This window comes from Macaca mulatta, chromosome 3 (genome assembly GCF_049350105.2).
Source record: "Macaca mulatta isolate MMU2019108-1 chromosome 3, T2T-MMU8v2.0, whole genome shotgun sequence".
Classification (NCBI taxonomy): Eukaryota; Metazoa; Chordata; class Mammalia; order Primates; family Cercopithecidae; genus Macaca; species Macaca mulatta.
Genome location: NC_133408.1, coordinates 140,172,073 through 140,196,759, shown reverse-complemented (window position 1 = coordinate 140,196,759; position 24,687 = coordinate 140,172,073). Strand labels below are relative to the sequence as shown.

The 24,687-nt window shown below is 37.2% G+C and overlaps 1 protein-coding gene and 1 pseudogene across 2 annotated transcripts in view; both read right to left on the bottom strand.

Annotated features, from left to right (window-relative positions):
• The window catches only part of MAGI2 (membrane associated guanylate kinase, WW and PDZ domain containing 2), a 1,467,795-nt gene that overhangs the window by 1,305,878 nt on the left and 137,230 nt on the right, over positions 1-24,687 (bottom strand). The window lies entirely within an intron of this gene.
• On the bottom strand, positions 18,931-20,234 carry LOC144339901 (uncharacterized; annotated as a pseudogene).

Here is a 24,687-nt window from a genome sequence, read left to right as displayed (position 1 = left end):
GCTCATATCACTACTTCATTTACCTCTGGTCTAGGGGAGCTGGTAGAGTAGTGCAGCTAGTGAAGCCAGGCTAGTTTTATGAAGGCAGGATTTTTTTTTTTTTTTTCACACTCTTGTATCCGCAGTGACTAGCATTGTGCTTGGTACTTGGTAGACAATACCACATTTCACTGATACTAAGATGTCTTCCATTATTAGATATATTATAATTTTAAACATGATCAAGAAGAAAACACACTTCCAATTAAATTGTGACAAATTATGTCTCATTACTTTGAATTTTACTTATATATTTATTCAAAATATTATTTTAGACTTATTTAGACATAGATTTGTCATGTACCGTTCTAGTGAAAATGAAAATAGAAAACAAGAGGTGCGGCGCAGTGGCTCACGCCTGTAATCCTAGCACTTTGGGAGGCTGAGGCAGGTGGATCACGAGGTCAGGAGATCGAGACCATCCTGACTAACACGGTGAAACCCTGTCTCTACCAAAAATAGAACAAATTAGCTGAGAGTGGTGGTGGGCGCCTGTAGTCCCAGCTACTTGGGAGGCTGAGGCAGGAGAACGGCTTAACCTGGGAGGCGGAGCTTGCAGTGAGCTGAGATGGCACCACTGCACTCCAGCCTGGGCAACAGAGCAAGACTCCATCTCAAAAAAAAAAAAGAAAAGAAAAGAAAATAGAAAACAAGAAAAGTTAAACTATTCCTAAAAATCTTCACATTCAGGATTCAACTTTCCTAATTATGCATTAATTCAGAATTGTTGAAATCCATGTTTCAGTACAATATTGTTCTTTGTGCCACAAGAGCATTGGTATGGTGGCATCTCTAAAAACAATGTTCCACTCTTGTCTCTGTAGATTTTCTTCCAAGTCATTTCCACCCATTCTGTGACACTATTGCTGGTCCTTTAATCTTATCTAAAGTTGTAATAGAAAGTTTTCCGGCTACAATATCAGAAATCATATCCCCTTTTCATATAATTTGAAGATAGAACTACCATATGATCTGTCAATCCCGCTAGTGGGTATATATCTGCAGGAAACGAAATCAGTTGTGTTGAAAAGATCCTGCACTCCCATATTTATTGTAGCACTATTCATAACAGCTAAGGTACATAATCAACTGAAGTGTCCAACTACACATGCATGGATAAAGAAAGCGTGGTATATATACACAATATAACACTACTCAGCCATAAAACAAAACAAAATCCTGTCATTTGTGGCAACATGGATGAACTTGGAGGACATTATGTTAAGTAAAATAAGCCAGGCACAAAAAGACAAATACCACATGAGTTTACCCATATGTGGAATCCTGAAAAGTTGATTCATAGCAGAGAGTAGAATGGTGGTTGTCAGAGGCTGGTTAGTATAGAGGAGAGGGCAGAATGAGAAAGGTTGGGCAATGGGTATAAAGTTACAGTTGGATGAAAGAAGACATTCTGGTGTTCTATTTCACAATAGAATGACTATCACTCATAATAATTTATTGTATATTTCAAGATAGCTAGAATAAAGGATTTTGAATGTTATCACTACAAAGAAATAATATGTATTTAAAGTGATGGAGGTGCTAATTACTCTGATTTGGCATTATACAGTGTAATACATGTATTGAAATATCACACCATATCCCATAAATATGTACATTATTGTGTGTCTGTTATAAGTAAAGTAAAACAAAAAATAACCCTTAAGTATTTCATGAAGTTGAAACCTTGAGAGAACGGAGTCGTTCAGTCATGCCAGCAGGAATAGCAATCAAGTTTGCACATGTGCAGGCAATGACAAATTCATACATCACAACCACCACCTGGCCCACAGTGTTTGCAATTTCCCATTAATTGAAAGATGCATCCCAATTTTAGAAGTGTAAAAATATAAAGGATATAATTTTTCAAAATGATAAAATATGATATTAAAATACTAGAGGTACCAGGAGGAAGATGAGCAAGATAGATGGGGATGGCATGTTTTACATGAAATAAAATAGATTAAGCATTGCGTTCAGTGCCTTCTCCTTGCATTTCCTTCCTAGTAAAGAGCTGGAAGAATTCACGCAATCATTTACCGGCTCTTCCCATGTGAGAACTATCATCGAGAAGGCAGTTGACTAAGAGCCTCAGTTAAATTTTAATTTATTCTAATTAGTCAGATACTATTCATTCATTTTATTAATATTTATTAATAACCTGCAGTCTACCCAGTACTCTTCTAGTTGATGGGAACAGAATCATGAATCAAAAGGTCTACAGAGCTTATCTTCTAATAAGGGAAGCCCATTTGTTAATAAGTGAAAATTAACTGAATAATATAAATCCAGAGAAATAAATTTTGTGATATTATTGTTAGAGAATAACTGGGTTTAGTGGGGTATTTTTTAGACAGGTGGTCAGGGAAGACCTCTTTGAGCAGCAATATGTATTGCCTGAGGCAAAATGAATAGCTGGGCAAATGAGTGCAAAGGACAGTTTTGAAGCACTATCTCAACACGGCTTTCACTTAACTTTCCTCAGGTGGAAATGAGCAAATTAATATTTGCAACAGATATTCTCTGCTACATTCCAGGTCAAAATTTAAGGGAAAACAACCATTTCTCTCCATTAAAAAAGCTGCTGATACTTTTTGCCTCTTTGTAAGATCAGTAAGGACTAAAACCTGTGTATCTTCCTGAATGGACTTATGATATGTTTGTGGTCAAAATTAAAGTTGAATATAAGTTATGGTTTGTTTTTTATATCTAGCACATCAGCATTTTATCAGAGAACCGTGAGTACTGTCTTACTAGTTTAAAAATATTTGCTGTATATAATTACCTGTCAATTTTTCTTCAAGATTTGCTTACATTTTTGTTTTAATGAGGGCAATTTATTTTTAAAATGCAAAAATGTAATAATTGGGTCTTTGAGAGTTTTTAAGGGAGATTCACCGTCTTTAATTTCAGCAAAAGCTTAGATTCTGCAGAACAAGTAGAAACAGTTCCATCAAGTGTCACTTGGTGGCAGCATAACAAAATTGCTATGCGAGTTCCTTACTCGGGGAGTTAAGTTCTTTTAGGAACAAGCTAGTGAAAAACAATGTTATGACTATTTTGTAACACGAAAAAACCTGCCAGTGTTCTTATAATCTGTTACAAGAAAAACATTTTAAAATACCATATCATAGTTAGTAAAATTTTTTCATTAATATAGCGTTCATTAAGAAATATTTATTGTTCCTATTATATGGTGGAAACTGAGTTAAGGGTTAGGACTAGGTAATTTAAGCATGGTCTCTACTTGGGGCTAAATTGTGTCCCCCCAAAATTCATATGTTGAAGTCCTAACCCCCAGTATCTTATAATGTGACTGTATTTGGAATAGGGTCTTTAAAAAGGTAATCAAGTTAGAGTGAAGTAGTGAATTTAGAACGAGCTAATTCTACAGGACTAGTGTACACATAAGAAGAGAAAATTTGAAAACACATACATGCAGAGGGAAAACTGTGTGAAGACAGAGGGAGAAGACAGATGTCTACACATCAAGAAGAGAAGCTTCAGAAGAAACCAACCCTATTAATACCTTAATCTCAGACTTCTAATCTCCAAAATTGTGAGAACATAAATTTCTGTTGTATAAGCCACCCCATGGTATTTTGTCATGGCAGCCCTAGCAAACTAGGCAGTTTTGATGCTCATGCCACATAACATTTTAATTTTAAAAAATTGAAGCATAGAAAAGTAATTTCTCTGCTATAACTAATAAGGCAACGTGATGGGTTTTGTAATAGATGCATGCTCAGAATTGTGAGCACGGTAGGGGGTGGAAGTAATTATTTAGGATAATGGTGGAAGACCTTATATTAGATTATTTGATGTGGGTTTTTAAGAGTGAATAGAAATTTTCCAAGCAGAGAAATGGGAATGAGAATAAATAACATTTAGGTAAAAGAAGATATTGTAACTGGAAATGGATAGGCATGGGGTATCATAGAGTGCTGTGAAAATCTTGAGTTCTGAGTTGCTTATGGTCAGGAGATGGCCTGGAAATGTAAGTTGGGAATAGATTTTGAAGAGGCATAAGCCATGTAAAAAGATACCTTTCAGGAGGCTGAGGCAGGAGAATCACATGAACCTGGGAGGCAGAGGTTGCAGTGTGCCAAGATTGTGCCACTGCACCCCAGCCTGGTGAGAGAGCAAGACTCCGTCTCAAAAAAAAAAAAAAAAAAAAAAAAAAAAAAAAAAAAAAAAAAAATCTTTATTGTCCAAGCCATTCCTTTCTTGAAAGAGTTTATATAAAGTTATATATTTCAAATTGGTTGGCAAAATAGGTTCAAATAGGTTGGCAAAAAAAACCCACAAAAATGATAATTGATCAGTGATATCATTTGGATATTTGTTCCCACCCAAATCTCATATTTAATTGTAATCCCCAATGCTAGAGGAGGGGCCCAGTGTGAGGTATTTGGATCATGGGAGCAGATCCTCATGGCTTGGTGCTGTACTTGTTATAGAGAGTGACCTCTCACAAAATCTGGTCATTTAAAAGTATGTGACATCTACTCCCCTCACTCTTTCTCTCTTGTTTCTGCTTTCACTATGTGAAGTACCTGTTCCCCCCTGCCTTCCACAATGACTGGAAGCTTCCTGAGACCCCGTAAAGGCAGCTGTCACTAGGCTTCCTATATAGCCTGCAGAACCATGAGTCAAATAAACCTCTTTTTAAATAAATTACCCAGTGTCAGGTATTTTTAGAGCAGTGTAAGTACAACCTGATGCATAAAATCAGTACTGAGAAGGAAGGCATTACTATAAAAATACCTGAAAATGTGGAAGTGACTTTGGAACTGAGTAATGGGCAGAGGTTAGAAGAGTTTGGAGGGCTCAGAAGAAGACAAGCTGATGAGAGAAAGTTTGATACTTCTTGGAAACTGGTAAAATGGTTGTGACCAAAATGCTGATAGTGATATGGACAGTGATGTCTAGACTGCTAAGGTCTCAGATTGAAATGAGAAAACTTAACTGGAAACTGGAGCACAGGTCACACATGTGATACCTTAGCAAAGAGCTTGGCAGCATTTTGTTCATGCCTTGGTGATATATGAAAGTATTGAACTTGAAAGTGATGATTTAGGGCATCTGGTAGAAGAAATTTTTAAGCAACAAAGCTTTCAAGTTGTGACCTGGCTGCTGCTCCTAAAAGCCTATGCTCAGATGTGGGAGCAAATAAATGACTTAAATTTGAAATTTATATTTAAAAGGGTAGCAGAGCATAAAAACTGGGAAAATTGGCAGTCTGGTCATGTATAAGAAAAAGAAAAGGCCTTTTCAGGAGAAGAATTCAAGCAGACTGTGGAGCAATCATTTGCTAGAGAGATGTGCATAACTAAAAAGGAGCCAAGCGTTGATAGCCAAGACAATGGGAAAAAGGCCCTGAAGGCATTTCAGAGATCTCTGTGGCAGCCCATCACATCACAGACCCTGAGGCCTAGGAGGAAAGAATGTTTCATGGGCCAGGGCCAGGACCCTGCTGTCCTGTGCAGCCTGGAGATATTGCTCCCACATCCTGGCTGTTCTGGCTCCAGCCTCAGCTCAAGGGGTTCCAGGTACAGCTCAGGCTGTAGCTCCAGAGGGTGCAAACCATAAGCTTGGTGGTTTCCATTTGGTGTTAAGCCTGTGAGTGCATGGAGTGCAAGACTTGAGGCTTGGGAGCCTCCGTCTAGAATTCAGAGGATGTATGGAAAAGTGTGGTTGCTCGACAGAAGCCAACTGCAAGGGTGGAGCCCCCACAGAGAACCTCTGCTATGGCAAGGCAGAAGATAAATGTGGATTTGGAGCCCCCACACAGAGTTCCTATTGAGGCACTGCCTAGTGGACCTGGAAGAAGGGGGCCACTATCCTCCAGACCTGAGAATGGTAGATCCACTAGCAGCCTGTACTCTGCACCTGGAAAAGTCATAGACATTCAAATCCAGCCTAAGAGAGCAGCCATGGGACTGCACCCTGTAAAGTCACAAAAGCAGAGATGCCAAGGCCTTGGAAGCTCACTCTTCGCACCAATGTGCCCTGGATGTGGGACATGGAATCAAAGGAAATTATTTTGGAGTTTGTAGATTTAATTACTGCTCCATGAGTTTTGAATTTGTGTGAAGACTGCAGTCCTTTTCTTTTGGCCAATTTCTACCTTTTGGAACAAAAATTTTTACCCAATACCTGTACTCCCATTGTATATTGGAAGTAAATAACTTGTTTTTGATTTTACAGACTTATAGGTAGAAAGACTTGCTTTGCCTCAGATGAGACTTTGGACTTTGCACTTTTTGGTTAATGCTAGAACAAGCTAAGACTTTGAGGAGCTATTGGGAGGGAATGATTATATTTTGCAATGTGAAAAGGACATAAGATTTCAAAAGGGCCAGGGGCAATATAGTTTGGATATTTGGCCCTGTTCAAATCTCATGTTGAATTGTAATCCCTGATGCTGGAATAGGGCCTGGTGGCAGGTGTTTGGATAATGGGAATGAATTCTTCATGGCTTGGTGCTGTCTTCATGATAGTGAGTGAATTCTTGCAAGATCTGGTCATTTAAAAGTGTGTGGCACCTCTCCCCAACTTTCTCTTGCTCCTGCTTTCACCATGGGATGTGCCTGTTTTTTTTTTTTTTGCCTTCTGCAATGATTGGCAACTTCCTGAGACTTCCCTAGAAGGAGATGCTGCTATGCTTTCTGTATAGCCTGCAGAACCATGAGCCAATTAAAACTCTTTTTAAAAAATAGATTACCCAGGCTCAGGTATTTGTTTATAGCAGTTCAAGAATAGCCTAATACAGTCAGTAAAATATAGTAACCATAAGAACCAGTAATAACTGAGATTAATTTTAATCCTTCTGGAGCTAGGATACAAAGAGAAACAGGTAAGAAAGTTGGAAGACATTCAGTTTTTTAGAATATCATCTTCTTAGGGTCAATAAAACATTCTCTGTGTTAAGGACAATGTTCATATTACATTTTATACACGGGAAATAATGAATAACATGTCCAGCAGCATTTCACAGCTAACATAGCAGCAGGCATGATATCTTTTTTCCATTATTCCCTTCTGCACAAGCTAAGGGCTTAACAGTGAAATACCCTGAAGATTTCAGTAGGGGATAAACTGATGGGTTCAGGCAGCCGTCTAGGGATCTGATTGGAGCCAGGGGTAGGGTGTGTGTATATATTTAAAGTTGATGGATAACATGTGCCTTCAACAATATTTTCTAAATATTGCTTTTCTCAGTTGAGCTTTTCATACCAGATGTAAAAAGACGTAAAATTCATGTAGTAAGCATTGGGAAGCCATTACAGATTAGTAGTCTTAGGGTCAACAAAATCAGTTAGGCGTTTTGGAAAGAGAATTTTGACCATTAGTAGCAGGCCTGATTAGAGGATTAGAGACTTTCAGAATAGTGCTTGACAATGAAAGCAGCATGAGCTTATGATAAAAACATGGCTACACTACATTTGAGTGCTCCAACATCAAACACCACATTGCAACTGAAGCATGATATTCTAATTTCCCTGACAAAATAGCTTTATCTTTGCTATAGTACACACTTGATAAAGATATTAGAGGATGTAATGGCAGTCACTAACCAATATCATTTTAATTACACATGAGTCATACTGTTTAAACATTAATAAACTGTATAAAAATATTTCTAATATTTCTTCAGAGTCCATTAAATCCCAAACTTAGCAAAGTTTGATAGAGTCCCACAGATAAATAACTTATGATTGCCATTTATAATTAAGCACCATTTAAAATTTCCTTTAAATACCTTTCCTGCTTTGGAGACTCAGAAGGCAGAGGGTGGAAGCGGTATGAGGGACAAAAATCTACATTTGGGGTACAATGTACACTACTGAGGTGACCTGTGAACTAAAATCTCAAACTTCCCTATATAATTCATCCATATAACCAAAAACCATTTGTACCCCAAAAGCCATTGAAATAAAAACAAACTTTAAAAAATACCCTTCCTGTAGAAAGCATACATTCAACAATGTTAAATAATTATTTTTAAACACTTTAGTACTTTGGGATATTAATCTAACAGATTAAAATAATGATGTCAGTTATATATCAATTAGTTTATTATAGGCTTCATAGAAAACAATCATCTGTGCCAAAGTGTTTTCATTAATCTAAGCTTACTTTAAAGCATAAACCTAGAAAACATACTTCTGATAGTGAATTTTAGTAAATAGGAAGATATATCTTAAAGTTCAAATTAGCAGTGATGCTCAGAATTTAAAGTTGGTTTGTTTGAATTGGTTTGTTGATTTTGTCATCAGATGATCTAGTGAATGAAAATCCATTATTAAACTCTGACAATGTTTACCATATCACTTAATCTTTCTGTAAAATATTTACTCTGAGTAACTACCACTGGTTAATATGTCACATCATGAATTGATAGCCCAGAGACAAGACCTTATGTTGTTCATAGGTTAATATAATTAGGAATGACATTAAGGTTAGCTTGTCTTGCATTTCATCTAAAATAATTCTTAAACACGTGGTTAATGTGTTGCTAGATCATATCTCCTTCAGTCTTAGAGAACAAATACATACACATATGTATGTACATATATGTATTTTTGTGTTTTTCATATATCCTGTATATATGATAGTCAACAAAATTGGTTGTGAAGATTGGCCTTCTTGGCAGATGAGGAGGCTGAGAGAGGGACAGAATCTCCATTCGTGCCCTTTTATTGACACCACCAGTTATCACTGAAGGATAACTGTGATAAAATTATAGTGTAATAAGACCTTTAGCGATGATTAACTGGCAGGTGAGTTTCTAAAGTGCCAATTTTAAACTGGGATGTGTGTGTATGTATGTGTGTATGTGTGTGTGTGTGTGTGTGTGTGTGTGTGTGTGTGTGTAGATTTCTAGAGGTGAAAGCAGTTACTTATGGGGAGTTATGTTAAATTATTCAAGGTATTCAACAACGAAATCACCAGATCATATACAAAGTGGTAGCTGGAGAGGTAGGATAGAGTATTTGTATTATATTAATAATCATGGGGTTTATGAACATTGCTACTTATATTACAGTTTTTTCTTCCTTAGATACTCTGGTGATGGGAGAGGGAAGGTTGAAATCTGCTGTCCTAAAACTCCCAGAAAAGATAATTTGGTTATATTCTTGGGAAAGCTCCAGGTATACACAGCATTTTACTCTTTATAATTCGTTCTAGTGTGATAAACCATGAAGAGTGACTGTGTAGATAAGCTGAAAACCTCCATGATTTAGTCTGAGCCCAGCTCTTCCTTTCCGGTTTTCTAAGGCTAAAAAAATTCCCTAGATTTATGCTGCCCAGACACTGCTGCTGAGCACTGAATGTCAAACGAGGAAGATGTTATGGTGAAGCACCAGGTCTAATTCCCTCTCAGCTTCTCAAGTGCTATGGCCATCTCTTAGTGGGGCAAAATTGAAGAGCCAATGTGAGCCCTTAATTTCCAAACCCTAGAGTCCACATGATATTGAAAAGGAATGCATTAAATAGTCTGCACTCCTTCTGTACACCTGAACCATGTGGTTAGGGAATGTTTAATGGTGTCAACCAGGAAAGGTCACAGTGCTTATGTGTCTGGGTAACGGAAGTCTAGTGCATGATCAGATTCTAAGCAGGAAGTGATCTGTAACTCCACAGGGTACTTACAAACAACTCTCCCATCACTATGGAGTGATGATGGAAATCAGCATGGGAAAATACAAATGAAGAAATGTCAACAGAAAAAATGCAGAGATGGACTGTTAAATGATAGGGACAACATTATCTTACATTATCATTTTCTTGGCCCTTTGGTTAAGAGCTGTCAGTTCTTAAAGAAATAATTTGGGGGACTGGTATCAGCCTAGTAGAGCAGATTTTTCAAAAAATTACATTTAGGTTTTTATATTAATAGTAAAGCATAGACATATATGTATTTAGCTTTCAGAGTATGAGCTCAGTCACTTCTACAGATCTTGTTTGTTTTCTTCACTGGAAGCTTTGATTTAAAAACTGATTCTTCTCTGGATTCTGTTGAGTTTCTAACCACATTAAATGAGGTAAATAATGGTATAACACTTGAAGTAGTATTTGACTAATGAAGATCTCAATGGGAGAACATTGATGTATTAATACCTCATTCTTTCACAATATTTATTTATTCTTATCTCTTTGATGTTAATTACTACATTATGTTAGAACTAATTTGACCATGTAACTCTTCCTTAACTCATTTGGATTTTTAAGCATTTTCCATATCTTGGTGTTTACTCTAAAATAAGATACTTACTTTAAAAGGGATCTAGGCTGGTCACAGTGGCTCATACCTGCTCTCCCAGCATTTTGGGAGGACAAGGCAGAGGATTGCTTGACCAGGAATTTGAGACCTGCCTAGACAAAACAGTGAGACTCTGTCTCTACAAAAAATAAGAATAAAACAAAAATAAATTCTCCAGGCATGGTGGCACATGCCTGTAGTCCCAGCTTCTCAGGAGGCTAACACAGGAGGATCCCACGAGCCCAGGAGTTTGAAGCTGCAGTGAGAATGATCATGCCACTCCCACCTGGGTGTCAGAGTGAGACCCTTTGTAAGTATGTAAGTAACAAGCAAATAAGATCTAAAACTCCTTTGGTGAGGCATAGGAAAGACTTTAGAAATTGAACTACATATTCCTCATATTCCTGTAGTATCTTTTTTTTGAGACGAGGTAGGTGGGATGTCTTCCTGTTGCCCAGGCTGGAGTGCAGTGGCACAGTCATGGCTCACTGCAGTCTTTAACTTCTGGGCTCAAGTGATTGTTCCATTCCACTTCAGCCTCTGAAGTAGCTGGGACTACAGGCAGGTGCTACCACATCTGGCTGAAACATATATATATATATATATATATTTTTTTTTTTTTTCTTTTTTGTAGAGATGGGGGTCTTCTTATGTTGTCCAGGCTCGTCTCAAACTCAGGCTTAAGTGATTCTCCCACATCATCCTTCCGAAATATTGGGATGAGTGGTATGAACCACTGCACCTGGCTGCTTTTTTGATTTGACATGAAACCATAGATCTACATTTTTACTTTCAAATTCTTTCTGTAATATTTGCATAGATGAGCATTTGACCTTCAATATGTCAACTTGAATTTGTCTCTGTTGAACTTTACCTTGTCATGATGCAGATTTTTTTTCTTGCATTTTTGCATAAATCTTATGAAGTGGTCTGGATTTCAAACTTTCAACAGTCAGTCTAAATGTAAACAACAAACCATGACACTTCAGGGGCACTGTAAGCATTTACTGTGTATACCTACTCTGAGATTCTATGAAGTATTTGAAGCTGTTGTCAGAATTGAATCTACATGTAAATCTTTGAATGCTTTCCTTTGATTTCTGAAGAATTTTTTTTTTTTCTTTTTAGATGGAGTCTAGCTCTCACCCAGGCTGGAGTGCAGTGATCTTGGCTCACTGCAACCTCCACCTCCCTGGTTCAAGCAATTCCCCTGCCTCAGCCTCCTGAGTAGCTGCGATTACAGGCGACCGAAACCACACCTGGCTTTTTTTTTTTTTTTATATTTTTACTGCTCTATGCTTGAATTTTGAGGCTGCCAGGATGAATTTATCCTGAAAACTTCTTCTGAGGGTATCTCACAAAAATATAATGACTCATACTGAGCAGCAGGAGTGCTAGGGAACTTACAATCTGCCTCAGAACAAAATGGACAGTTACTGAGGAGTTAGTGAGAAGTGTGGTACCATGCAGTGCCTTACTCCAGGTGATTCTGAATGAATGCTTTATCAGCCATTGTTCTCGAAACAGCAGTGTAAAATCATAGTTACACCTAGTGGGCCCAGATGGACACAGTTTTAAGCTATATTCTAAGAGGAGTCATAGAATAATTGAACTTCTTAATTGCTAACCAGATCTAGAAGTTATTTCCAGAGTTAGTGATACTTAGGAGTCTATGTAAAGAATTAGGATATAGATTAAGTGAAAGGCTTCACCAGAGGCTTTCCCTGAAATGTAAATTGTGTCAGGCTGTGAGAAAATTGCTGTCTGGCAGGTCTGCTTTTCCTCTATCCCTACCCGCATCATCTATGGGAGAATGGTTTCCCTCTATTGCCACTTTTATCTAAGATAAAGTAGATGTAATTGGATTTCTTTACCTTTATTGTCAGGAAAAAGAAATAACGGAGATGTGATATAATCAGGAACTTTGGATGAGGGTTTAAGATAAATGTTGGAATCCTGGATTCTTAACCTAGATATAGCTTTTTGGTTAAAAGAATGTGGCCTGGAGCGGAACATTACATTATAGGAGATTTGAAAGCCAAAGTCTCCTCCTATTGTGATTCTTTAAAGTGTCAAACTATCAGTACAATCAATACCTGGGTAAACACTTTATTGAAACAACTTCTGAATATTTTTATTTTAAATTGAAGATTAGAAACTGCCTTACTCTCCAGCCTGGGCGACAGAACAAGACTCAAAGGATGATTCTGACTGTAGAGTTTTCTTTTTTTTTCTGTCTCAAAAAAAAAAAAAAAAGTGTCAGCTTTGTCAAGAGGTAAAAAAAAAAAAAAAAAAAAAAGAAACTGCCTTACTCTGAAATATGAAAGGAAATATGGCTGTAAGGCTAGTTCAGTCTTTCCCTCTTTAACCACCATAGAAACTTCTGAGTTTGGTCTCACATTCCTACAGAAAAATATGGCTAAATAGATGTTCAAGCTATGCCCATTATCTTTGGGGAGCTGGGATTGGAAACTGGTTATGAGTCAGATAAAAGAAAATGGATCCACTTCAGGATGGCATGTGAAATAAAATTATATTACTATATTTATTGAATGCTGTGTATATGAAAAAATAGTGTTTAGCATTATAATATCATATTGAAATGATTTTAATAGGAAATAGACAAACTGCTAGATTTCATACAGACATTGTCATGGAAATATTGACGTTGCCAACACATGTAGCTCAATTTTCCCGCTGCTCTTATGAAATAGATTCTGCTCTTTCTCTCTGAACACCAACATATGTTCTCAGTACAGAAACAAGTCACTCAAAACAGAAGGTGTATAGCTTCTCTTGGAGTGTTTCCCAGGACAGTGGCCTCCGGTGCAATCTTTGGCTATGGAAGCATGAGTGAGTTCAATAGTGCAATAAACATTCTTCTCTTCCTCCACATTAGTGGCCCAAATACTAATTTGTCCAAGAAATTGCCTGCTGGTGCTGTAATTTCAACTCCCTCTTCAACTGGCAGAAAGGTTTTCATGTCCACAAACAAATAAAAGAACAGGGACATATCTATTGAGACAGCTGAACATTAAACCTCTAATTGCTTAAAGTAATTTGGAAACATATTTCTGGAATCATAATACAAAGAAGAACATGCCTTAAATTAATTATTAAGTAAATAAGGACAATTTGAATTATTTCTACCTGATCTCATTTCTGTTCCGCATTTACTAAGTATGTTAAGAATTACTCTCAGAGTCTAGGCAAGCCAGCTGTAAAGTAATAATCATTTCTTTTCTTAAGAATATAAGGGTTAAATTAAATCAGAAAAGAGTAGAAACAGCAGTGAGAATAAAATGCTTTAGAATATTTACGAGAATTGCTTAGAATACTAATAACCTCAAAATTAATTCAAAGTTGAACATTTTTTTAAAACTTTACCCTGATTAAAAAACAAAATTTTTCACTGACAAAGAAAAACAAAGCCTCAGTTAAAATTATTTCATTCCCACTTATTCTCTTTGTTCTCTCTTCTACATTCGTCTACCTTTAAATATACTGAAGGTTATATCCCCAAATATGTATAATATTTGCAGTACAAGTTTCTTGTGATAATCACTTTTGTTTTGTAGATTTTTTTATGCTGTCTAGCTTAATTCAATTCTAATGCATTTCTCTTTTACTTAACAGTCTCAATATGTGTGATACAAACTCTGATTATCCCAGAGATTATAACATGTTGGATGGAAGAAGAATAAAAGGCAATACATACAGATAAGCCTTTCAAGATTTGTGTTGGATGAGGAAACTAGTTTAGAGATTTTGTTTTTGTTTCTCTTTTGGCTACATTTTCCTTAAATTTCCTATGGTGACATTGTATATATATATATGATTTGGAGATGTGCTTTTACATTAAAATATGTAGAGCTATTCCATTCAATTTTCTGCTATTAATATTTCTTAAAGACTCAGCATACATACATACTAGCACGAGACATACACTTCTTTTATTGGAAAACTTCAGTGAGAACACTGAAGGAGAACAGTGTTCAGAAGAACGCTGAACACTATAGTAAAAAATTAGTTTCACTAGACACAGTATATAATCTGTCTATAAGCATTTAGCTTTCTGTGATGGCATGATTAAAATATGACATAAAATTCAACTTATCAGATCTTTCATTGTTTATGATGTTTATCTAATATCTAGGGAAAAAAATCCCTTATGTATACTTGTGTTCATCACTGTTAAGATAATGTTACTTTAGTCCCTCTCAAATGCAATCAGGAACGACTATGATTAGAAAAGTATTTCCATCAGGTCAGGTGCAGTGACTCACGCCTGTAATCCCAGCACTTTGTGTGGCCAAGGCAGGTGGATCATCTGAGATCAGGAGTTCAAGACCAGCCTGGCCAACATAGTGAAAACCTGTTTTTCCAAAAAAAAAAAAAAAAAAAAAAGAAAGAAAAAAAAAGAAAAGAAAAGAAAGAAAGAAAGAAAAAATTAGCTGATCATGGTAGTGCACACCTATATTCCCACTACTCAGAGGCTGAGGCAGAAGAATCGCTTGAACCCAAGAGGCGGAGGTTGCAGCAAGACGAGATTGTGCCACTGCACTCCAGCCTGAGAGACAGAAAGAGACTCCATTTAAAAAAAAAAGAGAGAGAGAGAGAGAAATATCTCCATCAGTTTTAAGTATTCAAATGCATTTTTGTGTACAAAATTCTCTGCTAAATACAGATGAAAGTATTCTAAAGATACAGCAATCCATGGAGGGATGAAAGAACATAAGGCATTTATTATTGAAGCAACCAAAAGAGGGAAAGGGAAGTGGTGTTCAAAATTTAGTGTGCATCAGAATCACCAGGAAAGCTTGCTAAACATTGAAATTCCTGAACTCTCCTACCTGGAAATAATTCGATATGCCTGGGATCCAGAGATCTGCATTTTAACAAATACTCTCGGAAATTCTGACGTATTTAATTTGGGGACCAAGCTTTCAGCCTAAGAAAGGTAATAAACTAAATTATTGGGTAAGTATTAAAGAAGGAGTTAGTGAAGCAGAGAACAGATGGGAAGGAAGTCATTAGCAAATAAAGCTGGTGATCTTGTTTCCTATTTCACTGGAATAAGGGAAGTAACCAGAAAAGAATTTCCAAACATTCCACAGAACATTTATCTATTCATTTCTACCTGTGACCCTGTATCAAGTAAAATTGATCACTATGAGCAAATTGTGACCCTAGTTGAGACCAATCACTTCAACTGACCAGCAGAACCCATTCTCTTATCTACTGAAGGTTCCAGAAATTCTTGCTTTTCTACTTCTGTACGACATTTACCTCTTTGTTCTCTGATCATTATCACATTAAGAAGTATTCCCATATTTCTCTCATTTTAAAACACACACACACACACATGCACACACACACACACCCCTCTCCATTTCATGCCCCCGACTTGTCCTAGTTTTATTTATCTCTTTACAATAAAACCACCCCCAACAAATTGTTTCTGATCACTATTTTCAATTTTCCTACTTCCATATTTTCCTGGTCTCTCTCCAATCAGAATTTTCCCTTTTCCATCAAAACTGCTCATAAAAGATCACCAACAACCCCTATGTTGCTAAAACCATGATCAAATCTCAGTTCCCATCTCACATGGTCTAATACTGGCATTTGAATTAGGTCATGCCTCTAGATCAGGGATGTCTAATCTTTTGGCTTCCCTGGGCCACCTTGGAAGAAGAATTGTCTTGGGCTACACATAAAATACACTAACACTAATAATAGCTGATGAGCTAAAAATAAATCACCAAAAAAATTCTCATAGCGTTTTAAGAAAATTTATGAATTTGTGTTGTGCTGCATTCAAAGTCATCCTGGGCTGCATGCAGCCTGTGGGCCATGGGTTGGACAAGCCTGCTCCAGATTCAATATCCCCTAACACTTGACTTCCAGGACATCAGAATAGGATTCCTTTGTAGGCTCCTTTGCTTCTTATCTTCCCATCCCTTTCCTTCTCCTCCCACTACCACCTGCCCCTATCTCCCTTCACTGCTTTATTTGATGTTACATCAGTTCTCATAACTTTACATACCATCTACAAGCAGATGATCATCAGTTCTCATAACTTTACATACCATCTACAAGCAGATGATTCCCAAATGTAAACCTCCAGCCAGACCATTTCTCATTAATGTCAGATTCAGATTCCCACAGTTGTTGAATGTGCAATAAACACCTCAAATTTAACATCATCAAAAACAATCTTGTAACCATTTGCACTCCTCTCTACTAATGTACACTTATACTCCCTTTCCCATCTCAGTAAAAGGCAACTGTATACTACAAGCTGCTCAGACAAAAAAATCTTGAAGTCATTCTTGCCTTCTCTCTTTTTGTCATATCTCATATCTGGTCCATTAGCAAATCCTTTGTCCCTATTTTTAAAATTTGTATATCCAGAATATCACCTCTTACTGCCTCTATTGCTAACATTCCAGTCTAAACCTCTCATATTTTTCTCATGAGGCAACTATTTAATTCACATTAAGGTCATGTCACTCTTCTGTTCAAAACCCTAAGATTCCCACCTCACTCAGAGTAAAAGCCAAACCTTTATAAAGCCCTTCAGTGGAAACTTATGTCAAGTAAATTCAAGTCAAGCTATGATAAGTCAAGTCGAAGCATGTCAATCAATCCAAGATGAGACAATTCTAGTCATGTCATGTCAGGACAAAAGTTAAGACAAGACAGGTCATGTCAAGTCCTGGATGATCTCCCCACCCACTATTACTTTTTGATCTGTTTCCTTCCGATTCTTCGTCTCAGTAGGCACCAACCACACTGGCCTCCATGCTATTCCAGGACTCCCCAGTCATGATCTTTGCTAGTGCTGTTCTATCTGAAATGCTTCCCCTGGAAATCTCTATTACTTGCCCACTTACTGATTTTCCATCTTTACTCAAATGTCACCCCTTCAATCAGTCTTGTCTATTCTAGACAAGCCTCAGCAACACATTCTGACTTCTGTCTCTTATTTTTTTGGCATTTAATTCATAACAAATAACATAGAATTTACTTATTCATCTTGTTTATTATCTATAATTCCCCTGTCTCTCTCTATTAAATATAAAGTTCCTAAATGTTTGTCTCACTTATTAACTACTGTGCTCTAGAGAAGTGCCTGGCACAAAGTGTGCACACAGAACATAGTTCTTGAAAGATGGATGAATGTCATGAAGAGCACTGTCAAAACCTAAGTGTTGGGATCTCCTCAAATCTGGATAAAAATCTTAGCTAATTCATATCAGAAGGTGGAATGGCAGCTGATGGTGAAGTCACAATAAAGATGCAGTTGCCCTGTACAGGCAACCTCCTCCCCCTCCACCTTCTTCCCTTTAGCTTGTATGCAACACTATCTAGTCCTTTGTAAAGGAACATTTTCTAAATATCTTGGAGAGTTTTGATGAAGTCAGTATTTTTTATTACATGGAATATTTTCTAAATAATACATTTTAAACGTGTAAGACAAAATTCAATTATAGACTTCCTCCTTTTCCCTCTCCCTACTTTAAAGATCGTTTTAAGTAAAACTATGTGGTTCACAGAATATATGTGGGGCTTATCAGGACACAGGAATACTACTACTGAAATTATTATTTCTTGTAAGCCTTTGTAAGCTTGATGTGGCAATGCAAAAAATACCCAAAAACTAGGCAAACTTTCTTTTCTGAAACATCAACTCCAGTTATAATTAGATTTCTGAAATCGGTTTTAACAAAGCTAGGACTGGGCCCATATCTGCAGGTTGTCTCCTTGTTCACAGCTGTACGTCCAGGATCTAGCAGAGTGCTTGATAAACAGAACTCTTCCTTTTTCTTACTGTCTCAATCTCTCTCTTCTCTCTTCCTCCCTTCCTGCTCCCCTCTCCCCCCACCTCTCTGAAAGAAAGAAGAACTGAATTAAATTGAATGATTAATTTCCAACTATACATGATACAATTGATTGAATTTTAGCATTGTTGCCTTAAAGGGTATCATTTAGGCCAACTTAAACTCAAATAAGATACAAAAGATTATAAAAAACAGGATAAAGATAATAAGGAAAGCCAATTCTATTTGTTTGTTTATAAAAGCCCATGTTAAGAGAACTGTTAGCCTTACTTTTATTTTTGAAATTCTTCAAATCAACCTACTAATAAATGTTCATAGTTTGTTCTACTCATTGTGCTAGACAATTTAGATACATTATTTAATTTACTTTTTTTTTTTCTTTTTCTTTCCTTTTTTTTTTTTTTTTTTTTTTTAAAGATGGAGTCTCACTTTGTTGTCCAGGCTGGAATGCAGGGGCCCGATCTCAGGTAACTGCAACCTCCACCTCCTGGGTTCAAGTGATTCTGCTGCCTCAGCCTCTCGAGTAGCTGAGACTACAGGGACATGCCACCACATCCTGCTAATTTTTGTATTTATTTATTTTATTTTTAGATGGAGTCTTGCTCTTGTCACCCAGGCTGGAGTACAGTGGCACAATCTCGGCTCACTGCACACGCTGCCTCCTAGGTTCAAGCAATTCTCCTGCCTCAGCCTCTTGAGTAGTTGGGATTACAGTCGTCCACCAACATGCCCAGCTAATTTTTATATTTTTAGTAGAGACGGAGTTTCACCATGTTGGCCAGGCTGGTCTCGAACTCACTGACTTCAAGTGATCTGCCTGCCTTGGCCTCCCAAAGTGCTGGGATTATGGGCATGAGCCACCACACCAGGCCTTATTTTTGTATTTTTGTAGAGACAGGGTTTCACCATGTTGGTCATGCTGGTCTCAAACTCCTGACCTCAAGTGATCCACTTGCCTCGGCCTCCCAAAGTGCTGATATGATGCGCATGAGCCGCCGTGCCTGGCCTATCTCTTTTACTTTAAAGAGAAGTTCTATGACCTGGGAATTTCTCTGGCCCATATAATCCAAACTGCTTATCAGAACTCTATATATGTCACATGCATTAAGCCCTGTAGAGTCATGGAATATTATCCTTGAGAGAGATTTTAGTGGATTTTCATTGTTTCATTTTTTTCTTAAGAAACATTACTCTTTCCTGCTAAATGCATTGCAGTCTTCCTCCTGAGGATCAGTTTTTCTCACACGCCTAGTCCTTCGTCTTCTGACGAGATAGTTCTAAGTCAACCAACATGGCTCATTTTTCTGAGTACAGTGAGAGGTTTAGAGATGTACATGTGACCAATCAAACTACCTAAGATAAACGGTGACATTTACTGGGACATATAAAGAGAAACTTTTGCTGTTCTCTTATGCACTCAAATCAGAAAAGTTTTAGCCCTGTGACCTCTTGGTAGAATTTTGGAGCCAGGTAGAGAGAAGTGCCCTAAAATGAAACTCAGATAAGGAAATGAAATGTACATGAAGAAACTGGGCTCTAATTGTATCACTGGAACTTTGAACAAAGCCTAGCCAATCCCCGGACTGCTCTCTTATGTGACATAATAAATTACTTTTATTGCTTAGGCTGGTTTGAGCTGGATTTTCTATCACACGCAACGCAAAGTTTACTAAGTGATACAAAATTCTTCACATTTGTAACTCTAAGAAAATCATGTTAAAAATGCAATTTTGTTCATAATAGTAGTATAAACTAGATTTAACTCTTTTTTTTTTTTTTTTAAGGCGGAGTCTCGCTGTTTCCAAGCTGGAGTGCAGTGGCATGATCTCGACTCACTACAACCTCCACCTCTTGGGTTCAAGCAATTCTCCTGGCTCAGCCTCCTGAGTAGCTGGGATTACAGGCATGTGCAACCATGTCCAATTACTTTTTTTTTTTTCTGTATTTTTAGTAGAGACGGGGTTTTGCCATGTTGGCCAGGCTGGTGTTGAACTCCTGACCTCAGGTGATCCACCTGCCTCAGCCTCCCAAATTGCTAGGATTACAGGTGTGAGCCACTGTGCCCAGCCTAATTCATTTTTTTTTTAAAGTAATAATCCAACCCACCAAATTTCCACCAGTAGATATTCAATGTTTGATAATTTGGTGGGTAAAATTTGGATGCATGTTTACAAGTTCAGATGATATGAAAATGTACCACAGCTGTATCATAAATCCTATATCTATTTTTTAATTTGAGGCAGCATTCAAGTATAAGTAGGATGCCCAGGTGAATGTGTTGAGGCTGGGGGAGGGAAAGGAGATATTTTTAATGGTGGTAGAGCATTAAGTCCAGTAGCTCTGGGCAAAAGCGTAGAGAGGAAAAGAGAAGGAGGCAGGAATGGAGTCAAGGCTGGATGGAGACCTGAGATGAGGAGACAAAGTTGAAATTTGACAGGGAACTGTGATTTTTGCTATGGGCAAAAGATACATATTAGAGTTTCTAAAAGGAAGGAGGAGTGAGAAGGGAGCCAAGTTGGACCATTCCAATGTAGGAGGCAGGTCAAGGCTGAGAAGCTACTAAAGAGCTACATGGTCCTGGGCAAGTTATTTAACTCCTGTGAGCCTTGATTTCCATATCCATAAAAGGAGAATCATAACACTCACCACACAGGGTAATTGTGAGGATTACATGTGAATATAACATAAGCCTCAAAATTAGAAGAGCATCAGGGGACAGGGCAAGGCTGAGAAGGAAGAGAATTGTGGGTAGTGTATGGTAGTTAGATGTATGTCTCCTACTTTGACTTTTGGCAAAGGCTTTCCCTCTTTTCAATGTCTTTCTCTTTTCTCATCTTCATTTCAACCTTTAATTTCCACCACTACCACCCCCTACTCCTAGTTACTCTTTGTTTTTCTCCATTTGTCACTTTCAAATAAATGATATTTTATAGAATAACACCACCAGTATTAATATTTATATAGTGCATCCTAGCTTAAAAAATAGTTTCATATCCACAGTTTCATGTGGCCCACTGAAGAATATGTGCTATTTTATATATATACACACACATATGTGCACATGTACATGTATGTATATGTATATATTCATATGCACATACATATGTATTACTGTATTAGAAGAAACTTATTTTCTTTGTCCTTCCAAAGAAGCTACGTTTGTCAGTATTTTTTCAGTCTTGAGAAGATTTTGATTTTCTTATTCGGAAGGTCAATAACCTTGATTCATTTTCTTATCCTGTACTTCCATCCTCTTCTAATTTTGAGGCTAATATTGTATCAGACCAATTCTGTCTCTTTTAACAGAATTATGGGTTACATATCAAGGAAAGAAGGTAACTAACTTTTATTAGGTGCAAATTATGTGCGGGGCACTCTGCAAAGTCCTTTATATTCCCATTTAATCCTAACAATTATCCTGTGTGGTGAGTGTTATGATTCTCATTTTATGGATGAGGAAATCAAGGCTCATAGAAGTTAAATAACTTGCCTAGGGCCATGTAGCTATTCAGTAGTAGAGCTGGATCCAGGAGCCCATGTTCTTTCTACTATAACAAATTACATTTCTAAGTTAATGTAGAAAAAATTATAGGTTTTTTTTTTTCTTTTCTTTTTCTTTTGAGGCAGAGTTTCGCTCTTGTTGCCCAGGCTGGAGACAATGGCATGATCTCAGCTCACTGCAACCTGTGCCTCCTGGGCTCAAGTGATTCTCCTGTCTCAGACTCCTGAGTAGCTGGGATTACAGGCATGCACCACTACGCCTGGCTAATTTTCAGTATTTTTACTAGGGATGGGGTTTCGCCTTATTGGTCAGGTCTTGAATGCCTGACCTCAGGTGATCTGCCTGCCTCGGTCTCCCAAAGTGCTGGAATTACAGGCATGAGCCAGCATGCCCAGCCAAATTGTAGTTTTTAGAAAGATTTCCCCTCATATGCTGTCAAAAATTGAGATGGCAAACTGAAGTCTGAGTATATAATATACCGACTGTCCAATAGAACATACTGAGCCACAAATGCAAGCCAAAGATGCATTTTGTAAAAATCTTAGTAACCACGTTACAAAATAAAAACATACAGGTGAAGTTAATATTAACAATACCTTATATTTCATCAGAGATATCAAAATAATCATTTCAACATGTAATCGATATAAAAATTTCAATGAGATTCTTTACATTCTATTTTTTCATATTGAGTTTTTGAAATCCAGTATAAATGTTACACTCATAGCCCAATTCACGCAAGCTACATTTGAAGTGCTCAATAGCTATATGGCCACTGGCTCTCATACTGGACAGCACAGGTGTATATAGCCCTTAATAGACCCAATACTGCCTCATTTCCTTTGCTTGCCATGAAGGCTTCTTAGGGAGTCCTGTGAACTCAATGACTCATCCTCCTTTGCATTTGTTTACTTACTGGAATGTGCCTGGTATCAGCCAGCAGCATGTCAGTTCAGTTAAGATGACCATTTTCTCCTGGCTTCCTAATTCTCCAGCTTTTGCTTTACTTAACCTCCCTGCTGCTCTTTGACCAGTATTGATGGCTCCCTCTGCCTCAAAACTCTTCCCTCTGGATTTCTATGAATTCACTCCGTCTCCATGATTCTACTTAGACTCCTCCCCTCTTACACAGAAACAGTAGCCCACAGCCGCTTTCTTTTTGTTCTCTTTTCTGGGATCCTAAACTTCACCTTTCATCTATCTATACATTGAGGAAAATAAAATCAAATGTCCTCCAGACCTTTGTCATAAAATCACCTCTATATATTCAGGTGCCAAAAGTTCATTTGGATACATAGTTAAAATATCATTTGTAAAATTTCAACACCACAACACACACTGCTTCATATTAATCATCAGTAGGTTGAGGAAACATTTATCTTCTTAAAAAAAGGTGCTGGCCAAGTGGGTTATAATTTATTTGTCTCATTAAGTAAATTGAAAAAATTAAGAAAAGGAAAGCCATAAAAAATACATTGTAAGTTGATTGATAGATAAATGGAATAAAATTCCTTTTGTGGAATTACATCTCTCTCAAAGTGAAATAATGGCCGTCCTTTTGAATTCTATTTTTTCTGTCAGTTTGACTACTATCAGCAATACTACCATCCAAGGAATGTGATGATAAATTCTGAATAACTATACTTATCAAATTTTTACTCTGACATGATATATTAGGCATGTGTTAAAAACTGCAGAGTGAAGAAAACAAATACACCAGAGTATTTATGGACTCTGTTGTATTATGTATTATTTTTCAGACTCCTTTAGTACAATATTTGCTTTTGCACAGGAAACAAAGATCATTTCTCATATGACGTTGAAAAAATAATTAAACAAATTTGCTATAGTTATTCTCTTTTTCCAGTAAGTTTTCCTTCCTTCTTTAATTCCACTTACCGTCAGTTCAAGCACACTGCTGCTGCTCACGGGGTACACTCTGTCTGTATATAAGTTACAGTAAAAGAGCTGGGTCATCATCATTTCCCCATATCCCATTAAGTTTTTGCATTGTAAATATGCATTAAATAGACTTTTTTGCTTGGGAGCTGCTTGCTGTTCACAACCTCTCTCTTTTTTGCCACTGTACCTCAGATTTACTATATGAAAGGGTTTTTAAAACCAGATGTGATTGCTATCTCAGTGTCTGCAGTCAATCCCTGATTTTTAAGGCTAGTTTTAGAACATTTATGCAACTTTCTTTCCTGACTTTCCTGCATTTGACTATCTACCCTCAGATTACAGACAGGTAAGTTTGGGATGCTTGTCACCATTTTTTCTTCATACACATCCAGACTCATAACGTCCCTGAGAAAGAGGACACTAACACATACAAATGCTTGAGTGAATATAGTGTAGTGTAATGCAATGAACACCCTTTAATTTCTATGGTATGACTATATTTCAGACGCTTGCTTTTCATGCTAATTGTCTTTCAATATCCAGTTTTACTTCTTCTTTAGTAACAGAATCCTGGACAATGCGTTCTGCTAAGAAACTCCCAGCCTCACCTTCATAGTTGGCTATGGTCATGTAACTAAGTCTGGCCAATCACATTTAAGAGAAGTATGTATGTGCCTATGGGAAATTCTTAAAAGGGAGTAGCAAGCACAGCCTTGAATGTTGACATAATAGGTGGAACTCTAGTCATCATCTCGACTCTTGAATTTGGAAAGCCGAAGCTAAGAATGACAAAGCAGAAAATATAAGCCATGATAGCATTGTTAAGGGTCATAGGAGGCCTGTACAGCCTACTTATGAATTCCTTTTCTGTTAGGGACAAATAAACTTCTACCACCTTAAAACTAATTTTATTTTGCTCTTCTTGTTGAATGAAGTCACATCTAAGCCTAACTGGTACACACACCACAAATGGCTTCCTGAAACCTAGAGGTGACAGATTTCAAGCAGATAGACATGATTGACCCATTTCCCAGGAAGATTCATAATCATAATGTTTTCATTACCTAAAAGTTAGTCTCAAGTGTTATTTGTTAGTATTATATCTGCTTGGGTACTTTGCAAAGGGC